Below are 21834 nucleotides of genomic sequence, written 5' to 3'. Positions count from 1 at the left end.
TAATTCCAAGGTGCTGCTTTCTGTTCCCCAGGTTTCAGGTGAGGTTCCTTCACACAGTGAAGTTCTGGGAAAAATAAACTTTCAACATGTTACTTGAAATTACCGTTTAACATAGGCATACAAAGTATGCAATACGTATTTGTGTACCAACGTGTGTTGGATCAAGCAGTCTGAAACTCTCCTGTTCAGAATTTCACTCCGCTTTCCTCTGATATCAGATTAGACCTCTGGGTTTATGGCCAGTATGGCATTGTGTGAAGCTGATCCTGGTTTTCACTTGGAGTGGAAATACAGCTTTTAAGGCACTTCTCTCAATCAATATCTGTTGTCAAGGGTTCAAAGCAATCATTCTTGTATTATACTGCTAACCGGATAATATTACAAATTTGCATTATGCTTGAGCTTTTGTTCGATCCTTGCACGTACAAATGGGGACAACTTTATGCATTTTGATTATTCAACGTTGTGATGTGGAATGGTCCATCGGCCCACGATGTGGAAGTGGGGAAAGAAATGACTATGTCTAGGTGCAGGGAACAAATTTTATTTTTACTATTCTGGATGTCTCAGTATTTTACAGCTATACTATTATTTTTGAATTCTAGTCACTAATGTAGAAAGAAAACTCTGAATAACATCAATGACCAATGTTACTTTTGTGATATTGATTAAAGAAAACCTATTGTCAGGACACAGGGAATGCTTCCCTGATCATCCTTGGACTAATATCAAGGGACAGATGAAGCGTCTGTTTATATATCTTCCAAAAAGACTACACCCCTGACAATGCAATCCTTTGACTTGGGAGAAAGGGAGCTGCCAACCATGCAGACAACCAAAGAGTTGAAAATATTGCTGCTTTCATTAGGACAAGTAAGAATGAAATAAAAGTTGGGAAGTACCACTGGGATGAACTGTGACATAGATGGGTTTTGTAGTAGAAGGGGGTTGGTGCGCAAAGTGAATAGTCCTGATGCTGCAGGAAAATGAAACCCCAAAGGAAAGGATGACAAGATGGTTGTAGAGTTGTGTGGTGATGTGCCAAAGATAACTTGGAGTTTTGGTTAAATTTCTGAGAGATGTTTTTCCATGTTGTAAATGCAGGTTGTTCACAGAGTACAGAAAGTTCATCGCAGGCATTGTGGAAATCAAGAACTGATTCACATTGTAACTACTACAGGCAATCCACATCACATGCTTTCTGATCTGTGGTACCTTTTTCACTGACTAGATGTAGTAAACAGTGGGACTTGCATCAGATTATGACTGAATTGCACTTCTATGTAGCTCAGGGGATATTGAGCAATTTCACATCCTCCTTGATTCTGAACCTTTTAATACTTTCCTCTCATCTAAATAGGGATATTGATTTGTGCATTGGCCTGTCACCACTGGGACCTGGGTTCAAATCTTGTCCAGAATAATGGACTGAAATCACTTCTGTGCCAGGGAGGTTCGAAGTGAAATGATGTGAAGAATGTCATTTCGGCATCTTTCACTTGCCTTAAAGCGACTGGTGTGGGAAAACCGTAGCATTACAGTAAATTGTAGAGCCTTGGGATAGGGGAGAATGACCTTTCAGTTTTCAGCTAGATCTGCTCAACCTAACTGATGAGGTTGCCTCAAATCACAAGCATTCCTTTCTACTAGGATTATTATTTCTGCCTGTGAGTAGGCAAATTTAAAACTTCTTCAAATTATCTGGGTAAGAAACCTGCATTAGGTGGAATTGCAATTTCCTCATTTGGACAGGATATTGAAATAAGTTAACATAGTTTTTTAAGTAACTTCATAAAGTTGAACATTGATTATTTGTCAATGAACAACATTAAGCCTTATGGAACAGAAAGTCCCAGTTGCCTCCTGCACATGGGTAGTTAGCTGATTGGAGCTGGGGTTCTGTAGCTGGTTTATAACTACCAAATGTCAAGAGAGGAATCTGTAATTCCTTTCACAAGTTCACAAATCAGCTTTTCAAGCTGGTTCCTGGTAGGTGAATGTGGGCCCAAACAGGGACTAGATTGCTCATGTTAGGGAGCCTATAAATATGGTTTGTGTGAGATGTGCAGTTTGTACCATTCACTGGGTGCTGTCTCCTTCACTTTGGCACCGTCTGTGACGTGGGAATATTTGGTGTTGACTATAAATGTCAGAGGCAAATAATTTTGCTTTTGCTGGCAGGTTTCTCATTTCTATTATTTGGTAAGTAAGTATACGTTCTTTGAATACCTTGCTAGATCTGCTTAAAAGCAGTGTTATGATTAACATGTAGTGGCACAAACTGAAATGGTTGGAGAAGAAACTCAATCTTGATTTATAGTTACTAGTTGGATTGCAAAGTAGCTGCCAAAATATGTTAATTAATACTCATCTTGGAGTTAGTTCAGTGTTTTATGTTTTTGATGGTGGTTCCATTTGATTGCTTGTTAATGGATTTATGTTTTTCTTTGAAACTTTTCAGTAATTATATGAACCTTCTATATTGATTCTCCATTGTTGCTAAGGGATTTATTTTAATGTGCCCGCATGGACCAATATGATCAACTACTGCCTGTGGATGTAGTTTGTGTGAGGATCCTTTATCTTTTTACTAAAAATCATTGTTGAGAGAAAGGTGTGGTTGGGAGTAATGCTTACTCTTGTTCATTGTGCAGTGCTAGAACTCTTGCATATAAAATCTTACCAAAGGCTGGGATCTGCAATTATACATTTCCCTACATGGGTGTAGGAATAATCACAAGGTCCGATCCTGACCTTTAGTGTTGTCTGCTTGGAGTTTGTATGTTCTCCCTATTACCATGTGGGTTTCCTCTGAATGCAGTGATTTCCTCCCACAAGATGTGCTGGTTGGTAGGTTAATAGGATGCTAAGTTGCTCCTAGTGTGTGGATGAGTGATCAAATGTAGGGGTTGGGTAGTTGATAGAAATAGTGGGGAAACAAAATAAGATCGTGGTAGGATTAGTGTAAATTAGTGCTTGATGGTTAGTACGGGTTTAATAGGTGTAGGGCCCATTACTGTGTTCTGACTCTCTCGTGAGCAACCCTGACTTGTAGCAGACATCCCAAGATGGAGGCTGGTGATAATTGGAATGAAACAGTTTTGGGCTTGGTAATTTTCCAGCTGCCTTGTCTGGGAAAGACAGAGCACCTGGCTATAAGAGAAAAATATGTACTTACCAATTAAAATTAAGTATCCCATACTGAAATAGTCACTTTTCTTTTAAATTGACCATTAAGGATAAAATTGCACAGAGGTATAAAATGTAACACTTGTATTATTTTCTTAAAACTCATGGCATTGACAGTTATGGAAATACTACACAAGGGAAAGTTGTGGTAAGTCTCTACACAGTTGTCATTAGTCATCGTCATACAACATGGAAACAAGTCCCTTTGGTCCTCTGTGACTATCAATTACCCATTTATACAAAACCTGTACACCGAGACCTTTGTCCGTAGCTTTCTGTGTCTTGGTAATTCAAATGCTTGTCTACGTACTTAAAAGTTGTGTGAGCACCTGCTTCCGCTGCCCACTCAGGCAGTGTGCTCCAGTTTCCAACCGTCCTTTGTGGGGGGGTGGTGGTGGAACATCTTCCTTTGATCCCTCTTGCCCCTTAACCTAAGTCTGGGTCCTTTGTTGTGGGTAAAAGTTTCCTATTATCTACCCTGTCTATGCCCCTCAATCTTGTACATTTCTCTTAGTCCCCACTCCCTTAGACTCTTCCATTCCAACAAAAATAAACCCAGCCCAACCAATCTTGCCTCATATCTGAAAACTGCATCGCATGCAACATCCTGGTGATTCTCCTCTGCACCATCTTCAGTGCAGTCACATTTTTTCTAGAGTGTGGTGACCAGAACTTTGCACAGTACTCCAGTTGTGGTCTAATTAATGTTTTAATATAACTTTACCTTAACCTCCCCTGCTTGTATATGCTTTGCCCTGGCTAATGAAAGCTAGTATCCTGTATGCTTTCTTCTGTTTGTGCTGCCACCTTTGAGGATCCTTGGACTTTTACACCAAAGTCCCTCTTCCAGGTCCTACAGTTCATTGTACGTGTTCAACCCTTATTCGTCCTCCCAAAGTACATCACACTGCACTTAGCAGCGGCAGCTGGAATTTAATTCTGCTCTGCCCATTCCACCAAATGATCAACATCTTCCTGTAACCTAAGACTATCCTTGTTATTATCATCAACAACACTAATTTTTATGTCATTTGTAAAGTTACTAATTGTACCTCCATTGTTAACATTTGGATAATGTATACAACAAGCAGTTAAGGTCTCAGCTCTGGACATTGGCTTCCAATTACAAAAACAACCCTCCATCACCACCTATCACTCAGCCAATTTTAAGTCCAATTTGCCAGCTTGCCTTGGATTCCATGGGCTCTAACTTTGTTAAAGGCCATACTAAATTCCATGTAGACTACATCAACTGCACTTCCCGCGTTTGCACATTTCATTACGTCTTTGAAAAATTCAATCAAATTGGTCGGACAGGATCTACTTTAATAAAGCCATGATGACTATCTTTGATTAATCCCTGTCTTTCTGAGTGTAGATTAATCCTGTCCCACTGGATTCTCTCCAATAACTTCTCTACCACTGACGATAGACTCGCAGGGCTTCAGTTACCTGATTTATCACTTGGATAAAGGTCTTTTATCCAACAGCTTGAAACAAATTTGTTTTTTTTTAAAAACAGTCAGAGAAACATAGTTGCAGGGGCTCATGAATTGATGGGGATGACCCTTCATTATTCTTAGAACTTTATAGTATGTCAAAATCTTAACCAGAGGCCCGTTTGTGGACTGTTTCCCGTCTTTATAAGGGAGTAAGCAGGATAAAGAGGTATTTCATTTGGTGCTATACAGCAAGTTATCAGATTGCAAGCATAATTTGAGGGTAGAATGCAGTGGGGAAAATGGTGGTACTTGTGCATTTTTGGAAACCAGAAAAGAAATCTGGGATTGAGGGAAATGAAGAGTGCATTCAGTGCAGTTAGTTGAATTATCTGTTCAATGATTTTTCATGTTCATTCCTTTCCTCCTTCCCCACCCCACCAAACACACTGAAACTTGCCTCTCAGCCTTTTCTCCATTTAAAAGCTTTGTATCTCTGGAGAGGAAAAGGTAGGTGGGGCAAAATGACCCTATTTATGACATGTGGATATTCTTAAAGTTCCTTGTGTTCCAATCATCTGAAGTCAAAATATAATTACAGCAACAGTTTAGCTTCTTGCAAAAGTGTTGTTCAGTCTCAGTATGGCCAAAGAAAACTATATCTATTTGTAAGCCAAACTCTAACAATAAGAAACTGTTATGTGATGTATTGCTCAAGAGTGGAAAATTGATGCCTGGGTTATTTTGGGGGATTGGTGAGGAGGTACATGGGGAGATTATGGTTAGTATTAGAAGTTGTTTGATGGAAATCCATTCCAGGAATTGTAAAAACAAGACTATTAACCTTTGGAACAAGGAATAATATTGGACAATAAATGTAGGCAACTTGGACTTGTGTACAAAATGAGTAATATGCCACGTACAGGCAGCTGGGATCAAGCAAGACCCTGAAGTTTAAGGGATGTAGGAGTACACTTAAGGAAATCAGGAGGGCAAAAAAGGGCACATAAGATAATCTTAGCAGATAAGGTAAAGGAGATTCCCAAAAGATTTCTAAGCATATTAAGAGCAAAAGGGTAACCTAGGGAGAGAATAATAGTTCCCCTTAAGGGATCAGTGTGATAGTCTATGTATGGACCCATGGGAGATGGGTGAGGTCTTCAATGATACTACTTTATTTACCATGGAAAAGGTCATAGAAGGTAGGGAGTTCAGGAAAGAGAACAGCAATGTCCTGAAACATTTTGACATTACAAAAGAGGTGTTGATGGTCTTGAAGTACCTAAAGGTGGATAAATTGCTGGACCTGGCCAAGTGTATTCCAGGATATTGTGGAAGCAAGAGAAGAAATTGTTGGGGCAGAAATTTTATATATTCCTTAATCATTTGTGAGGTACTGGAAGACTGGAGGCTGGCTGACATCAGTGATGGGAATGTTACTGGAGAGGACTCTCTGCATTTGGAAAGGCAAGGACTGAATAAGGATAATCTGCATGGCTTTGTGTATGGAAAACCCTATCTCTCAAATTTGATTGAGTTTTTGTTTGAAGAGGTGACTAAGAGGATGACGAGGCATGGCAGTAGATGTTGTCAGTGTGGACTTCAGCATGGCTTTGTACAAGGTCCTGCATGGTACACTGGTCCAGAAGGTTAGATTACATAGGATTCAGGGTGAGTTAGACAGTTGGATACAAAATAGGCTTGGTGGAAGGAGTCAGAGGATGGTAGTGGAGGGTTATTTTTCAGATTGGAGGCCTGTGACCAGTGGTATGCTACAGGGTGCTGAGTTCCCTGTTGTTTGTAATCCATATTGATGATTTGGATGACAACGTAGATGCTGTGATTAGTAAGTTTGCAGGTGGCACCAAAATTTGTGATGGTGTGGAGAGTGAAGAAGGTTACAACAGGATCTTGATCAACTGGGAAAGTGGGCAAAGGAATGGTAGATGGGATTTAATTTGGAAAAATGCAAATTAATGCATTTTGGGAAGTTAAACTGCAGCCGGTCGTACACAGTGAATGGCAGGGACCTGAGGAGTGTTGTAGTACAGATCTAAGGATACAGGTTTATAGTTCCCTGAAAGTGGTGATGCAACTAGACAAGATGGTGACGAATACATACTTGTCTTCGGTTGGGGCATTGGTAAAAGAATAGGGATGTTATGTTACAGCTATACAAGGTATTGAGTATTGTGTGCAGTTCTGGTCATCATACTATAGGAAAGATGCGACTGAGCTACATAGCATGCAGAAAAGAGTCACAAGGATGTTGCCAGGATTGGAGGCTTGAGTTACAAGGGGAGAGTGATAGGCTGGGACTCTTTTCCCTGGAACAAAGGAGTCTGAGGGATGATCTTATGGTGGTTTATAAAATCATGAGAGGCATAAAGTGGATGGTCAGTCTTTTTCCCAGGGTAGGGGAGTCTAAAACTAGAGGGCATTTGTTTAAGATGAGAGAGGAAAAATTTAAAAGGGATTCTTAGGGGCAAGATTTTCTCACAGAGGTGTGGTGGGTATATGGAACAATCTGCCGGAGGATGTGGTAGAGGCGGGTACAATTACAACATTTAAGCCATTTGAGCAGGTATGTGGATAGGAAAGGTTTGGAGGGATAAGGGAGTAGCTTGGGTTAGACACCTTGATTGGCATAGACAAGTTGGGCTGAAGGTCCTGTTTCTGTGTGTGTCTCAGAAGAAGGTCCAAGATGAAGGACAAGTTCTTGAAAATGGTGGTTAGAGTATATGAAAGAATTAACCAGTTTGGTTTGATAAAAGGACTATATCCAATTTCCAATGGAAAGGGTTGATTATCATTTACTTGTTTATTACCGTCCGTTCACGGAAAACCATTCCACCTTAATTTCACCACTAATTCAGGAACTTGAACTTTACAACCATACAAACAAGTGAGCGAACTTTGCATAATTAACTACGCTGCTCAGGGAATTATGAGGAGTAATGTTTAGATAACGCCTTTCCATGTCGTTTTTTTAATCAAGATTCTCTGTTTAGTAATGATGAAAGATGGGCAGAACAGAAGCTATCAGTATTTTATTAGCAGAAGAGAAAATTGGAGAAGTTAATGATTACCTGGCCCCAAGGAAGTTGATTAATCTGGTGATTGTATTGGCTCAATTGTCATCCACAGATTTGGGAATAATGCCATCTATTGGATTTGCTGTGAGATTGGGTGAGGTGGTCAGTAGGGATTAACTATTGACAACAACAAACCCCCAGCTATGGAGGTGAATATTGAATTTGTTAATTCCCTTCATTGTTCTGATTTGGCTCCATATCAGAACCCAGAACTGCAGATTTTAGTTTGCACTGTAAAACAAGTTACTGTGGCAGTTTGTGGACCATGTATAGAATGTACATTGGAACTGGTTTCAAAAATTCACCCATTTCCATATCTGCTGTGGACTCAGTGTGATATAGAAATGTTCATTACAGTGAATAATTGAGGCAGTGCCTACTTGAGGATGTTTGTAAATTTAAAACATGCTAGTTTGGAACAAAGCAGGCAGTTTTGCTTTGGATGAAATATTGGACAGCTCGTGAGAGGGTGCAAGGGGGAAGGAAAAACTTTTCAAACTATTGAGCTTTTGTAGGATCATAGTAAATCAACATTAGGAAAGGAATGGAGATTGAAAGAGTGCTTCCCACTCTAATTCCACCTTCTAAGTTGGGTCCATAGCCATGCAGAACGTGATTCGTTGAGTACAGATTCAAGTACCTGTTAAATTTGAGGGGTACTGTCTCCACTACCCTTTCAGACAGGCTGTTCCAGTTCCATCTTTCCTCATCTCTCAAATTCCACAGCCTGTTACTTTAGATCTATGCCCTCCAAGATGGACCCCTTTGCTAAGAAGAATGGGTCCTTCCAGTTATATCTAGGCCGTCCCATAATTTTATTCATTCTTGGTTAAGTCTCCCCAGTGCCTCCTTGTTCTAAAGAAAACAGCCTGAACTTATCCAATCTTTCCTCCTGGGTTCAATTTTCCAGTTTTAAATAAAGACTATAATGTCTTCTCTGGCTGAGACATTTCAATTCCTTTTGTTTGCCTCTCACTGACATTTCTGACTCAGGAACACCATGATTATCTCCTTTTAGAGCTCTGATCAGTGTGGATTAATACTTTCAAACTTGCAAAAAGCCATTTGCTGTAAAGTTACTCAACTAATGAGTCTTAAGTTTTGTATTTAATACAGTGGTTGAATGGCTGATATTTGAGGATCAGCAAGAATCTTGCATGAGGCATGATGATTTGAAATGAACAAAGGTGGGAAACGGGTAGGAATCATCCAGTTAACCATCTGTTCCTTGGATCCAATCTGATAGTATCCTGGATGGTGGTCATGTGGGATTCCCACTATTCCGCTGGTCAGAAGGCAATCTGCCTCGTCCTGGGCAGTACCGTCTTTTTAAAATGTTAATGTTGTGATGGCAGTAAAGGGAAATGTGGGTGATTTGGCCACTGCCTTTTCAAGTTATCGCTACCCAGTTGGACACGTTTCAGAAGGCATAAATGAAAAGTATTGAAACCTTATGAGAAGGTGGTACTCCAGCTAAAGTTCTAAAACTTTACAGAGAGGAACTTCACAAATTCACAGACTTGAGCCCCACATCTGAGAGCAGAAGGATGTGTGAGAGATAAGGGCATAAAGATCTCTGTTTATCTGGTTTTATGCACAACCTCTGCCAACAAAGACCCAACCAAGTAGGGAGTAACAGTTCAGTCTAGTGGTAGGTGCTTCATTGATTTGGAGGGCATCAATTGGATCATTGGATTTGTTTGAAATGCTTGACATGTGTTTGGAGTTTTTCTGTTAAATTATTAATTCTGAACAATCAAATCATCTCAGCAATATCATTATGATTTAGTGACAGAATTGATGAGCTTTCTTTCAGCCTTCGTGATCCAAAACTGGAAAAAGTAGTGAGCAGACTTGAGAAAAAGAAGGGTAGATGTAATTGAACAGACAGAAGCCTTTAAAAGTGATGGTAACAGGAAAGCTGTCAAGAAAGCATTCAGGATCTTTGTCATGCTAAATAGTGGTACAATATATACAAAAGCAATGGAAGTTATTCCAGACTTTTATAATCAGTGTGTTGACCTCATTTGGTTATCCAGTTCGTACTTAGAGGAGATGCAGAGAAAATTTAGCAGAATAATACCAGTAATCAAAGAGTTTAGAAGAGAAATGCTTCCTTGGAGTAGAGAAAGCTATTGGGTAATTTGATAGAGGTGCTTAAGGCTGAGGTTGTGATGAGAGTAAAGAAGGATCAATCAATATTCCTAGCTAAGGGTTAGGAAGGGTATTTAGAAAATTGGCAGAAATCCATGACTTTGGGAATGGGGAGGCAGAAAAAGGTGGGAAGCATCTAAAAGTAAGCTTGTAATCTGGAATGCTGTGTTCGAGAAGATGTTGGAGGCAAATTAAGAACTAAGACAATTGGATATGGGGTATCTAAAATTTAAAAAAAAAGAAAATGCTGAAAACACTCAGTAGGTCAGGTCATTATTTTAGATTTTGATTTCCAGCATCCGCAGATTTTAATTTTTTTTTCATTTGCTTGATTTTCAATTGGGTGTGGTTGGATGCAGAGAGCAGGACTAATTAGGTGTCTTTTTTAGTAGTAATTGTGATGAAGCTGCCTACTCGATTAACACACTATTTCTCACCTTAACAATTTGCTTAAATAAAAAAAAACTGCAAATGCTGGAAATCAAGATTTAAAAAAAAGCAAAATATTGGAAACTTAGCAAGTTGAGTAGTGGCTTGGAAAGAATTAACAATCAAGGCCAAAGGCTTTTCATCTGTTTTAGTTTTTATTTCAAATACTTGCTTCCTCCATCTTAGTGCCCTATTACGTGTACCATCTGTTAGATGAATTGCTGTAAGTTCCCTAGGCTGCTTCAGTTGCACCTCTCAAGTGTGCATGCTGCACTTGAACTTTCTTGCCACCATGATTCAAGAGCAGCTAGAGATGGTGAAATAAATACTGGGCTTCCCAGTAATGCCCACATTATGTGAATGAATAAGAAAATTTCTTCATCCTGCATAATGTGGAAAATTGCATTGATTTTAACACCAAATTAAATAGTTTGATAGTCTGTTTTGCTTTTTAATTGAATTAGAGTTGCATGTAAATTGAACAAACTATATGAAGGTGAATCATGGGAAGAATTGGATTACATACACTCTATATCTCTAATTCCATATGATTTACTAACTTCAGCTTTAGAAACTTTGCTTCCTAGTTTTCAACATTCATAGCATGCACATCTGTGTGATGTCTTGTTACAAATCAATATCTTGGTGGTGAAAGGTCATGAGATACAGATTAGGACTTTCATACCAGACCATTTGAAGTTCTCCAAACATCTGTAACTTGTGAATAGTTTCATGAAAATTAAGCTCCAAGCTATATGTGATTATCCAAATGTCTTCTGGTTTAGATTTGCTTTTGGTTCCAAGTGAGTGCCATGATTAGCATCTGTGCTTCTTGACTGATTATAAGTTGTCTTTTTCTCACAGTCCATATGGTAAGCTAACTTGTTGACATTTTAGTTGGATCATTAACTCCAGTTCTAAAATGAGGAGCGTAGTCAAATAATTGTCTTGAGGACTCAGTAGATTTAAAGATGTGATTAGCTTATAGTATGTTTCCTTTAAAGATGTGACTAGTTTGTGATCCATCTAGCTGTGCCCACTTATTTTGCTGTATTGGGAAAGCTGTGTGCAGTGAAGTGGAACTTTTACTCAAGAACATCGATTTGCTGCTGAGATCTCAATATGAAAGAGACAAAAACTAGTCCTGTTGCATTTGTTTGATGTTCCTTAATTCTGGTTTTAGCTATTTTTAAATATTTTCAGTCTGTAACTTCAGGAGAATGGTTGAACGATGCAGCCAATGACAGTTTAACCTATGGTGAGACCAAAGGAGATCAAAAAATGTCTTCTCCAAAACAGACCATGCCTGCATGCAACAAGACCTAGACCTCATTCATAAGTGGCATAACTTTGAACATGCATAACTTTGACCATCTCCAGTAAGAGAGAGTGTAATCATCTAACCTTAATATTCGGTATTGTTACCCACCAGACTGGATCAGCCATATACAAATTGAGCCAAGAGCAAGTTGAAAGTTGGATATTCTGCAGCCTGTGGCTCACCATCTGAAACCATCATCAACAAGGCACAAGTTAAGAGTGTCGTGGAATGTTGTCCGATCTCCTGTGTGAATGCAGCTCAGACACTGGGTATTCTGCAATGAGTGGACTTGCCACCTGTCTTCCCAATATCTTTCTATCATCTTGGACACTAACCTGGATGGGTGTATTTTCAACAATATTCTAGAAGATGAACACCATCCAGGTCATAGCTGGCTACTTGTTCAGCATCTCATTCACCCTCCTAAACCTTCATTCCATTTGTCACCAGTATAACATAGTTGGAGATTGTGCTAGTTACAAGATATAGTACTATAATCTTGCAAAGACTTCCACTGGAGCTTCAACACCTTCCTTCACCAAGAAGAATAAGAGCAGCTGACTTATGGGAACAGCACCTTTCCCTGTTCTCTCTGCACACCACCCTGACTTGAAAATATGCTGCAGAACTTCATTACTGAACTAAAATCCTGGAACTAGCTACTTAATTTACGAACCTAATTTTTAAGGAAAGTGGCTCATCATGAGCTTTTGGAAAGCAATTCTTTGTGCAATGAATTTGGGCCATTAGAGCAATTCTCGCACCCCATGTATGCAATAACATCACAAATGCTATCAGGTTTGTTTGATAATTTTGTTTTATACATGGATTGTTGGCTCCAGAGTTCCTATTCCTCCAGAAGTGTCTATTAAATATAGCTTAAGCTGTATATGAAGATTCTTGGTTTTTGTATACCACCTCGCCCTGAATTATTCAGGTGTTGCATCAAAGATCCCTCCTGTATTGCACGTCCTAATTTCCCATACTTCGAGTTTCTTCCTCCACAATTGGATTTTGATGAATGCTCGGGAATGTGCCTGTGGCTATTTGTTATTTCACCTGAGTTCATCAGTTGCATAGTATCTTAATCCTAAGTGTTAAGGAAGTTACTCTGTTGCCCTCTCTTACTCAATTCGCTATGAGTCTTTGTATTATTTACCATCTCTCCCAAATTTCAGAAGATGTGAACTCTTGCTGAAATCCTCCCTTCGCCATCCAGTCCTAGTGTTTGAGCCAGGATCAAATATGCAAGTATAAACTTTGGAGGGCATGCAGCCAAAGCCAGTCTTGACTTGCCTAATGTCAATGTTGCCTTTTTATGAAGAGAATGCCATCAGTGTTCTTGGGAGGTTGGTGGAAGGAAGACAGATTCCTTTTAATTGATTGTGTGCTCTGTAAAATATGTAATTCTCCAAATATTCACCATACTATCATTTATGTTTTGAATGATACAAATTTTTGCTACTATAAAAAATATTTCTCATATTGACAGTTGCACCAAAAGCTAATGCACAATTTTGGCCAAATGTTACAGATCTGTTTCATTTACAATTAGATATCAGTTCTTGTATTTCAGATCACTTTTAAAGACAAATCCCTGTTCTGAATCCCTAAGTATTTGAGCCTCTGTCCAGATGAGTTTTCAGTAACGTGGCTGATATAAATGTAGTAACTTTGATCTGATAGTTTGTCTTATTCACCCACTGATGTTTCTCATCAGCTTCTAAAAGTGACAGCAGCTCTGATATGTTGCTCCAAGTTCAAAATGTTGAGCAAATGCTGGATATCAAACACACAATCTTAGGAGTAAAGTTAAATTATATTCCATAATAAATTTTATTAGAGAGTCAAGGTCACAGTGCCTTCAGCCCACTATCCGTGCCGGCCTGTAGTGTTCTGTGTTTTAAAAATGTAGAGAGTACCTGCCTCCACCACCTACTCCAGCAGTGAGTTCCCATGTTTCATCCACTCTTCCGGTTTAAAAAAAATCTTCAATTTCTCTTTCAATCTCCTCCCTTTACCTTAAACCTATGCCTTCTGGTCATAGACACCCTTGCTAAGGGGATAAATTAATCACTATCTATCCTACCTATGATCATTTTTGATTACCTTAATCAGGGTCACCCCTCAGCCTTTTCTTCTCCAAGGAAAATAAGACCAGTCTATCCAGTCTTCTCGCAGCTGAAACAGTTCGTCACTGGCAGCAACATGATGAATCTGCTCTACATCCTTTCCAATGCAATCACATCCTTTCCATTGTGTGGCAAACAGAGTTGCACATTATCCTTGAGCTGTAGCCTAAATAACATTCCATGTAGTTGTACTATAACATAGAACTTAAACATTATAGCACAGTACAGGCCCTCCAGCCCATAATGTTGTGCCAACCTTTTAACCTACTCTAAGATCAATTGAACCATAACCTCCCACGTACCCCTCCATTTTTTTTCTATCATCCACGTGCCTATCTAAGAGTCTCTTAAATATCCCTAATGTATCTGCCTCTACCAGCACCCCTGGCAGTGCGTTCCATGAACCCACTACTCTCTGTGTGTAACAAAAAAACTTGCCTTTGATATCCCTCCTGTACTTCCCTCCAATCACCTTAAAATTATGCCCCCCTGTATTAGCCATTTCCACCCTGGGAAAAAGTCTTTGACTGTCCACTTGATCTATGCCTCTTATCATCTTGTACACCTTTATCAGGTCACCTCTCATCCTCCTTCATTCCAAAGAGAAAAGCCCTAGCTCACTCAACTTATGCTCTCCAATCCTGGTAGATCTCCTATGCACCCTTTCTAAAGCTTCCACATCCTTCCTATGGTGAGGCAACCAGAACTGAACACAAATTAAGTGTGGTCTAACCAGGATTTTATAGAACTGCAACATTACCTCGCAGCTCTTGAACTCAATCCCCTGGCTAATGAAGGCCAGCACACCATACACTTTCTTAACCACCCTATCAACTTGCATGGCAACTTTGAGGGACCTATGGATTTGGACCCCAAGATCCCTCTGTTCCTCCACACTGTTAAGAATCCTGCCATTAACCCTGTGTTCTGCCTTCAAATTCGACCTTCCAAAGTGAATTACTTCACACTTTTCTGGGCTGAACTCCATCTGCCACTTCTCAGCTCAGCTTTGCGTCCTCTCAATGTCCCGTTGTAACCCTCGGCAACCTTCTGCACTATCCACAACACCACTAACCTTCGTGTCATCTGCAAATTTACTAACCCACCCTTTCACTTCCTCATCCAAGTCATTTATAAAAATCACAAAGAGTGGGGGGCCAGAACAGATCCCTGTGGAACACCACTGGTCACTGACCTCCAGGCAGAATACACTCCATCTACAACCACCCTCTGCCTTCTATGGGCAAGCCAATTCTGAATCCACACAGCCAAGTATCCCTGGATCCCATGCCTCCTGATCTTCCGAATGAGCCTATCATGGGGAACCTTATCAACGCCTTACTAAAGTTCATATCCACCACATCCAATGCTCTACCCTCATCAATGTGTTTTGTCGCATTCTCAAAGAATTCAATCAGGCTTGTGAGGCATGACCTGCCCTTCTCAAAGCCATGCTGCCTATCCCTAATAAGACTCTGCTTCTCCAAATGCTCATAAATCGTGTCCCTAAGAATCTTTTCCAATAATTTGCCCACCACTGAAGTAAGACTCACTGATCTATAATTCCCAGGGTTATCCCTACTCCCTTTCTTGAACAAAGGAATAACATTTGCCACCCTCCAATCATCTGGTGGTACTCCTGTGGCCAGTGAGGACGCAAAGATGATTGCCAAGGGCCCAGAAATCTCTTCCCTCACTTCCCGTAGTATCATGGAATATATCCCGCCCAGCCCCAGGGACTTATCTATCCTAATGTTTTTCAAAAGATCCAGCATATCCTCCTCCTTACATTGACATGTTCTAGCTTATCAGCCTGTTTTAATGCTGTCCTCACAACGTCAAGGTGTCTCTCACAGGTAAATACTGAAGCAAAGCATTAAGGACCTCCTTACCTCCACTCCAGGCTTATGTTTCCTCCTCTATCCCTAATCCATCCTACCTTCACTCCAGTCATCCTCCTGTTCTTCACATACGAGTAGCACACCTTGGGGTTTTCCTTAATCTTACTTGCCAAGGCCTTCTCATGCCTCCTAACTCTCCCACTTAAGCTCCTTCCTTGCTACCTTGTAACTCTCTAGAGTCCTGTCTTGATCCTTGCCTCCTAAACTTCAAGTAAGCTTCTTTCTTCCTCTTCACTAGATATTCCACATCTCTTGTCAACCCATGGTTCCTTCAGCCTACCATCATTTTCCTACCTCAATGGGACAAACCTATCTGAAACCCCATGCAAGTGATCTCTAAACAACTTCCACATTTCCATTATGCATTTCCCCGAGTACATCTGCTCCCAATTTACACTCCCAAGTTCCAGCCTAATAGCATCATAATTCTCCCTCCCCTAATTAAATACTTTCCCAAACCGTCTGCTACTATCCCTCTCCAAGGCAAGGGTAAATGTCAGGGAGTTGTGGTCACTGTCTCCGAAATGCTCATCCACTGAGAGATCTGACACCTGACCAGGTTCGTTGCCTAGTATCAGATCCAGAATGGCCTCTCTAGTTGGCCTGTCTCCATATTGTGTTAGGAATCCTTCCTGGACACACCTAACCAATTCTGCCCTGTCCGAACCTTTTGCACTGAGGAGGTGCCAATCAATATTAGGGAAGTTGAAATCACCCATGACAACAACCCTGTTATTATTGCACCTTTCCAAAATTTGCCTCCTGATCTGTTCCTCAGTGTCTCTGTTGCTACTGGGGGGGTCTATAGAATATTCCCAATAGAGTGATTGCTCTCTTCCTGTTTCTGACCTCCCACCCAAACTGCCTTTCTGCAGCTGTGATACTGTCCCTGATTAGCAATGCCACTTGCCCAACTCTGTTACCTCCCTCCCTGTCCCTGCTGAAACACCTAAATCCTGGAACATCCAGCAGCCATTTCTGCCCTTGTATAATAATCTCAGTCTTATTTTCTATCCCTGGCTAATGAAGGAAAATAACTGGTATGCTTTTTATTAACCACCTTTTATCTACCTGCGCAGCTGTCTTCAGGGATCCTTGGATATGTACACCAAGGTCCCTCTGTTCCTTCTTATTTCCTAGGGCCCATTCATTGTGTACATTCTAGCTTTATCAGCCCTCCAATATGTACACCTGTCATTTTCCAGGATTAAAGTCTATTTCCTATTTCTTTGCCCATCTTACCAACTTATCAATGTTGTTCTGTAGCCAAAGACTATCCTCTTCACTATGCACAAAACCATCAATATTCGTGTCATCTGGATGTCCTAAATTCACATCCAGATTGTTAATGTATATAAGCAAAGGGCAAGGGTCTTGGCACTAATCTCTGTGGTACACCATTGATGATAGGCCAGCAGTCACAAAAATAACTGACTATCACCCTCTGCCTCTTTATCAATGTCATTTTCAGATCTGATTTGCCATCCTGCCTTGATTTCATGGGTTCATATCTTCTTGGTTCAATCTCCTATATAGTTAAAGAAATTTGTATTAATTTCTGAAGATCACACCAGATAAACTTGTATTACTTTGTTATTGATATTATTGGTGACCACTCTATATAAAAAATATAGTGTGGTGATCATACTATAGGAAAGATGTGATTAAGCTGGAGACTGCAGAAAAGATTCACAAGGATTTTATATTTTTGAGAATATAAGGACTGCCTAATTGTAAATGTTCCTTTTTTTTTTGTTTGGACAGTAGTAAATTCATCTTAATAGACGCATCCAGCTACTTGCAACCTTTTGAAAATTTTGAGCACCAGTGGAATCCTGTGTTTTGGGGGTAAGATAGGAAAGTGGAATTGAGGGCAACAATTGGATCAGACACAGTCCAGGTTCTTGGAACAATGTGGACTATTCCTGCCCTCTGAAGCCCCTACTTGCTCTGCCTTGTTTAGGTTTTCATAACTGATGTGAAAAGTTTAAAAAAAAAATGGTTGATCTACATTAAGCTGAACAAATCACACAAATTTTCAATGTACTTGAGATTCTTCCTTAAGCCTACTGTTTGAAAAATTAATTTGAATAAAATTGTTGCTTTGACTCAATTTATTTTGTTTTTATTGTACATTAATTGAAATTCCTTTATATATTGTAACTGGTTGGTTTATTGTGATGCAGAAGGAGGCCATTCAGACCCTCTGTCTATGCTGCTGGTTCCCTGTAGAGCAAGTCCCATCAATCTCATTCCTGTTTCTTATTTCCTTTACCCCTGCAACTTGTCTCGCATATCCATCAACATCCCTTTGATTCTTTTTAACATTTAGCTACACTATGTGATAATTTACAGTAGTCAATTAACCAAAAATCATGCCTTTGAGAAGAAACCAGAGCACTGGCAGAAACCAAAGTGGCCATGGGGAGAATGTGTAAACTCCACACGGCACCTGAGGTTAGTGTCAAACCTGGCTCTGTGGAGTTGAGGCAACAACACTAATTTCTGTGCCACCAAGGTACAGCCAGAAAATTAAATCAAACCAAACAAAAACTGTATGCAAGCAAAAACAAAACAAAATAGAGAAGGAAAAATTAGCTTTCTCAGCAGTATTGTAAGAATATAAGGTAGCGAGAATTCTGCTACACATGCAAAGTGAATGATTATGATCTACACTTTATTGACCAAATTTCCAAATTGATTTACAGAATGTGAATCAGCATTAGGAAATGTATTCTTGCATTTCTCATTTGTCTTTGGGATCGGTTATCATGGGGGAAAAGAAATCACAGAACAGTATTGTTAGTGCGATTATTTTGATCAACCTCTGAACTGCACAGATGTAATTTTAGAATAGCATTATTTCAGGAAATTGCACTTATGTATTTAGAAAAATATTAAGATTCAGGATTTTGTAAGAGTCAAAAGAAATTTCTTGAGCTAGGTATTATTAAACTGAGGAATATTGCAACTGCTATTAGAGCTGTTGGATCATGATGGAATTTTGGGAGTATTACTCACAATCCTGCTATTGTTGATGGCCTTGGTCTAACAGCTTCACAATCGAGACATCATGTGATCATCACCCCATGTCTGAGACAGTCATACCATGAGATGCATATCATAGATGAGCTAGTGTATTTCATTACCAATGTGTCCCTGGGGCTTTCAAAATGGGAATAACCTTGTTGTGTCGAGTAATTCAAATTGCTGCATCAGAATGATACAGGTTATTGCTACAAAGTGCGATTTCACAGTTCTTGCCTCATCAGCTAATTTTGGGTTGCATCAATGTTCAGTGTGTGTTTAATATGTGCCACTGGAACTAAATTCTTGTAAATGATCTGTACGTACCTGTCTCTACTGGCTATTGTGGTAAAATGTACATTACTTGAGTATTAAGGAGAGCATGGGAATTAAATTTAATATGCTATTAAATATCAATCTGTTGCATCATTAAGTATAAACCTACAGTTAGCCCAACCTCATGCCAGTCATCAGTGCTTACTTTACAGCTTAAACATCCAAGTTAATATTTCTTAATTCCTTTTATGTGAATCTTTTTCTGTGTTATTTAAGGACAGTGATCACACTTTCTAACAGTGTTGAAATTGCAAACTAAATTTAAAAATTATGACCAACATTCAGCAGAAAGTCACCAATGTACTGAACGTTGAATGATTGCAAATCATAGCACTGAACCTTTTAATCATTTTGTAATGATCACAGATGTATACTGCTGTTGCTTGTTTAGTGTTTCTGTTTCCTACATTAGTTTAATGGGTATAGATGGAGGTGAACCTGAAAGCACAGCAGAGCTGCAGCTAGTACATCTCCAGCAACCTGAGTAGGATTCTGATCTCCAGTGCTATCTTGTCTCTCTGGAGTTTGCACCTTCTCCCTGTGACCACATGGGACCAAAAGTCATACTGTTATGATTGGCTGCTGTAAATTGCCTTTAGATGGGTGGTAGGAGAATAGGGGTGTTAACAGGTGTGTTGAGGATAGGTTGCAGGGAAATGGATGAATGGGATTGCATTGAGAGCTCACACAGGATACAGCCCAAGTTGATCATAAGCAAATATGGAAAAATATAATTAGAAGATACTGGTAAGATAGTGCTGCTGCTTGTGGTTCTCAATCTTGCAAAGGAATTTGGAGAATATAAATGAATAAAGTCACGTCCTTTTGTGCATTGAGAGAATTGGCTACTGCTTTAAAAAATTATGCAACACATCTGAAGAAATATTAACCAGGAACTTTAAACTGGAAAGGAAGATCACACACAGGGTTGGGCTAACTGTAGATATATTCTTAATGATGCAATAGATCTGATCTGATACTTAATAGCATACAAGGGTTCCAGTGTGTAGCAACCAGAGAGATGTCAGGTATTCCAACAGGCTCTAGAAGGACACTTGCTAGGAAGGGAGAGATGCTGGGAACCACAGAACAAAGAGCACAGTAAAGGAAGGTCATGTAATTGAGAACTGGTCAGTCTCGATGTGAGAAAGTAGAGTTGTGCCGACACAGTTCTGTGAGCTGACTGTGACCATAGAACAAGTAGATAAGAATGTTCTGAGAACTGACGTCCTGTGAAAGAGACAGTCTGATGAATTTAAAAAGCACAAACCTGCACCTTTTGTAATTAACAGACCAATGATTGAGACAATACTGGGATGCCGCTAGCAGGGATTTGAAGGAGTTAGAGAAACATATTTGTATGGATGAGGACTGGACTTGCACCCATATAATTGGCTATAAAGAACTAAGCAATGTCAGGAAGGTATGCGAGATAATCAGCAGCAGTGATTCCGAAGACTGACCAACTGAAGGTAATAACCCTGGGTCAAGGACTAGGGGAAGAATTCGCCAAGTAGAACCCTGTCCAGATTCATCTAGAGTGGGTAATACGTAAACACAAATAGTACATTTTGGAAGCTGTGAAAGTAACCAAAGAGTTGTGTGACTAAATAGTTAGAGTTTCAAGGTTGTGAAACTGAAGAGTTGAGTAATTGAACTACATGATGAATTTTTGAGTTGTTTGAAATAATCACGGTTAATAGTATAATTATTAGGCAAAGTCATTGGTGTGTTTCATTGTGTGCTGCATTTTACTAGCTATATTGTACAGTGCTAAAGTGAACATCCAGTTTGGTCTCTCTTTTGTTGTACACTGGAGCTACTGAGATTGCTGATGATTTAGATGACTTAATCTTCAATGATCTTGTCTGTTAGGGTTAGGCTGTGTTTGCCACCAGCTATGAGAAAGTTGCTGAAAATCATCAGCAGGATTAAACTGAAAGAAGCTTTCAACTGTGCAAGCTATACAAACATTGCATTGTAGAAGTTTATTTTTACCCTCGTTGAACCATGAAACAAAGGACTTGCATCAGCGACTGTGCAGATGAATAGAAACTTGCATTATGAAGGAATGATTGCCAATGCAAATGTTAACTGCTAATTTAAGAGCAGGTTTCAAGATGCCCATATTATAGAGTATAGGAAATTATTAGTTTCAGAGTAGTATTGTATTACTGATGTAAACTGTAAATAGTTGTATTTATTTGGGCCTGTTAATTTTGAATTGTTAGCATTTCCTGAAGAATTAAATATTAGAGTGCAACCACGAGCTGTTACATTATGGTTTCTTGGAATTATTTCCTATCCCAAATTTCAGTAAAAATCCAATTATCCACCATCTGACTATTTGGAAATCTTGATAGTTCACCAGGTAATGTTTGCTGTTGTCCCTTTCCACTCACCCAGTTCAGTGGAAAATTTCTCATATTCTGTAACATTTTTTAAAACACAAAAATTGAGAAGTATTAAGGTATTAATACAAATAACATTCAATAGTCTGTCGATTCAGCACAACAGAAATTCTGAGCGTATTGTCTTTTTTTAACTGGAATTTCTATTCCTCCTCAGTTCTGGAACAGCAACAACGTTAGTCTTGCCTGTATTGTCTGTATATGATATGGCCTAGCTTTTCAACTGGAACCATAAAGTATTGTTGCCTATTAACCCAACTACAGCACATAACAAACCACACCAAACAATGACTTTGCCCATTAACTGTATTTTCTTATTAATTGTGATTAGTTCAAACAAATCAAAGATTCACTACATTGTACCAAAACAAACTTCATTAACTCCTTAGTTACACAACTC

General features: G+C 39.5%; 1 protein-coding gene across 3 annotated transcripts in view; it reads left to right on the top strand.

Moving 5' to 3' along the window:
- The window catches only part of dhrs11a (dehydrogenase/reductase 11a), a 58302-nt gene that overhangs the window by 4089 nt on the left and 32379 nt on the right, over positions 1–21834 (top strand). The gene's annotated exons all lie outside the window — the stretch shown is intronic.

The sequence above is a fragment of the Pristis pectinata genome, chromosome 21 (assembly GCF_009764475.1).
Source record: "Pristis pectinata isolate sPriPec2 chromosome 21, sPriPec2.1.pri, whole genome shotgun sequence".
Taxonomy (NCBI): Eukaryota; Metazoa; Chordata; class Chondrichthyes; order Rhinopristiformes; family Pristidae; genus Pristis; species Pristis pectinata.
Note: the sequence above shows the minus strand (reverse complement) of the source record. Positions and strands in the feature narration are given on the sequence as shown.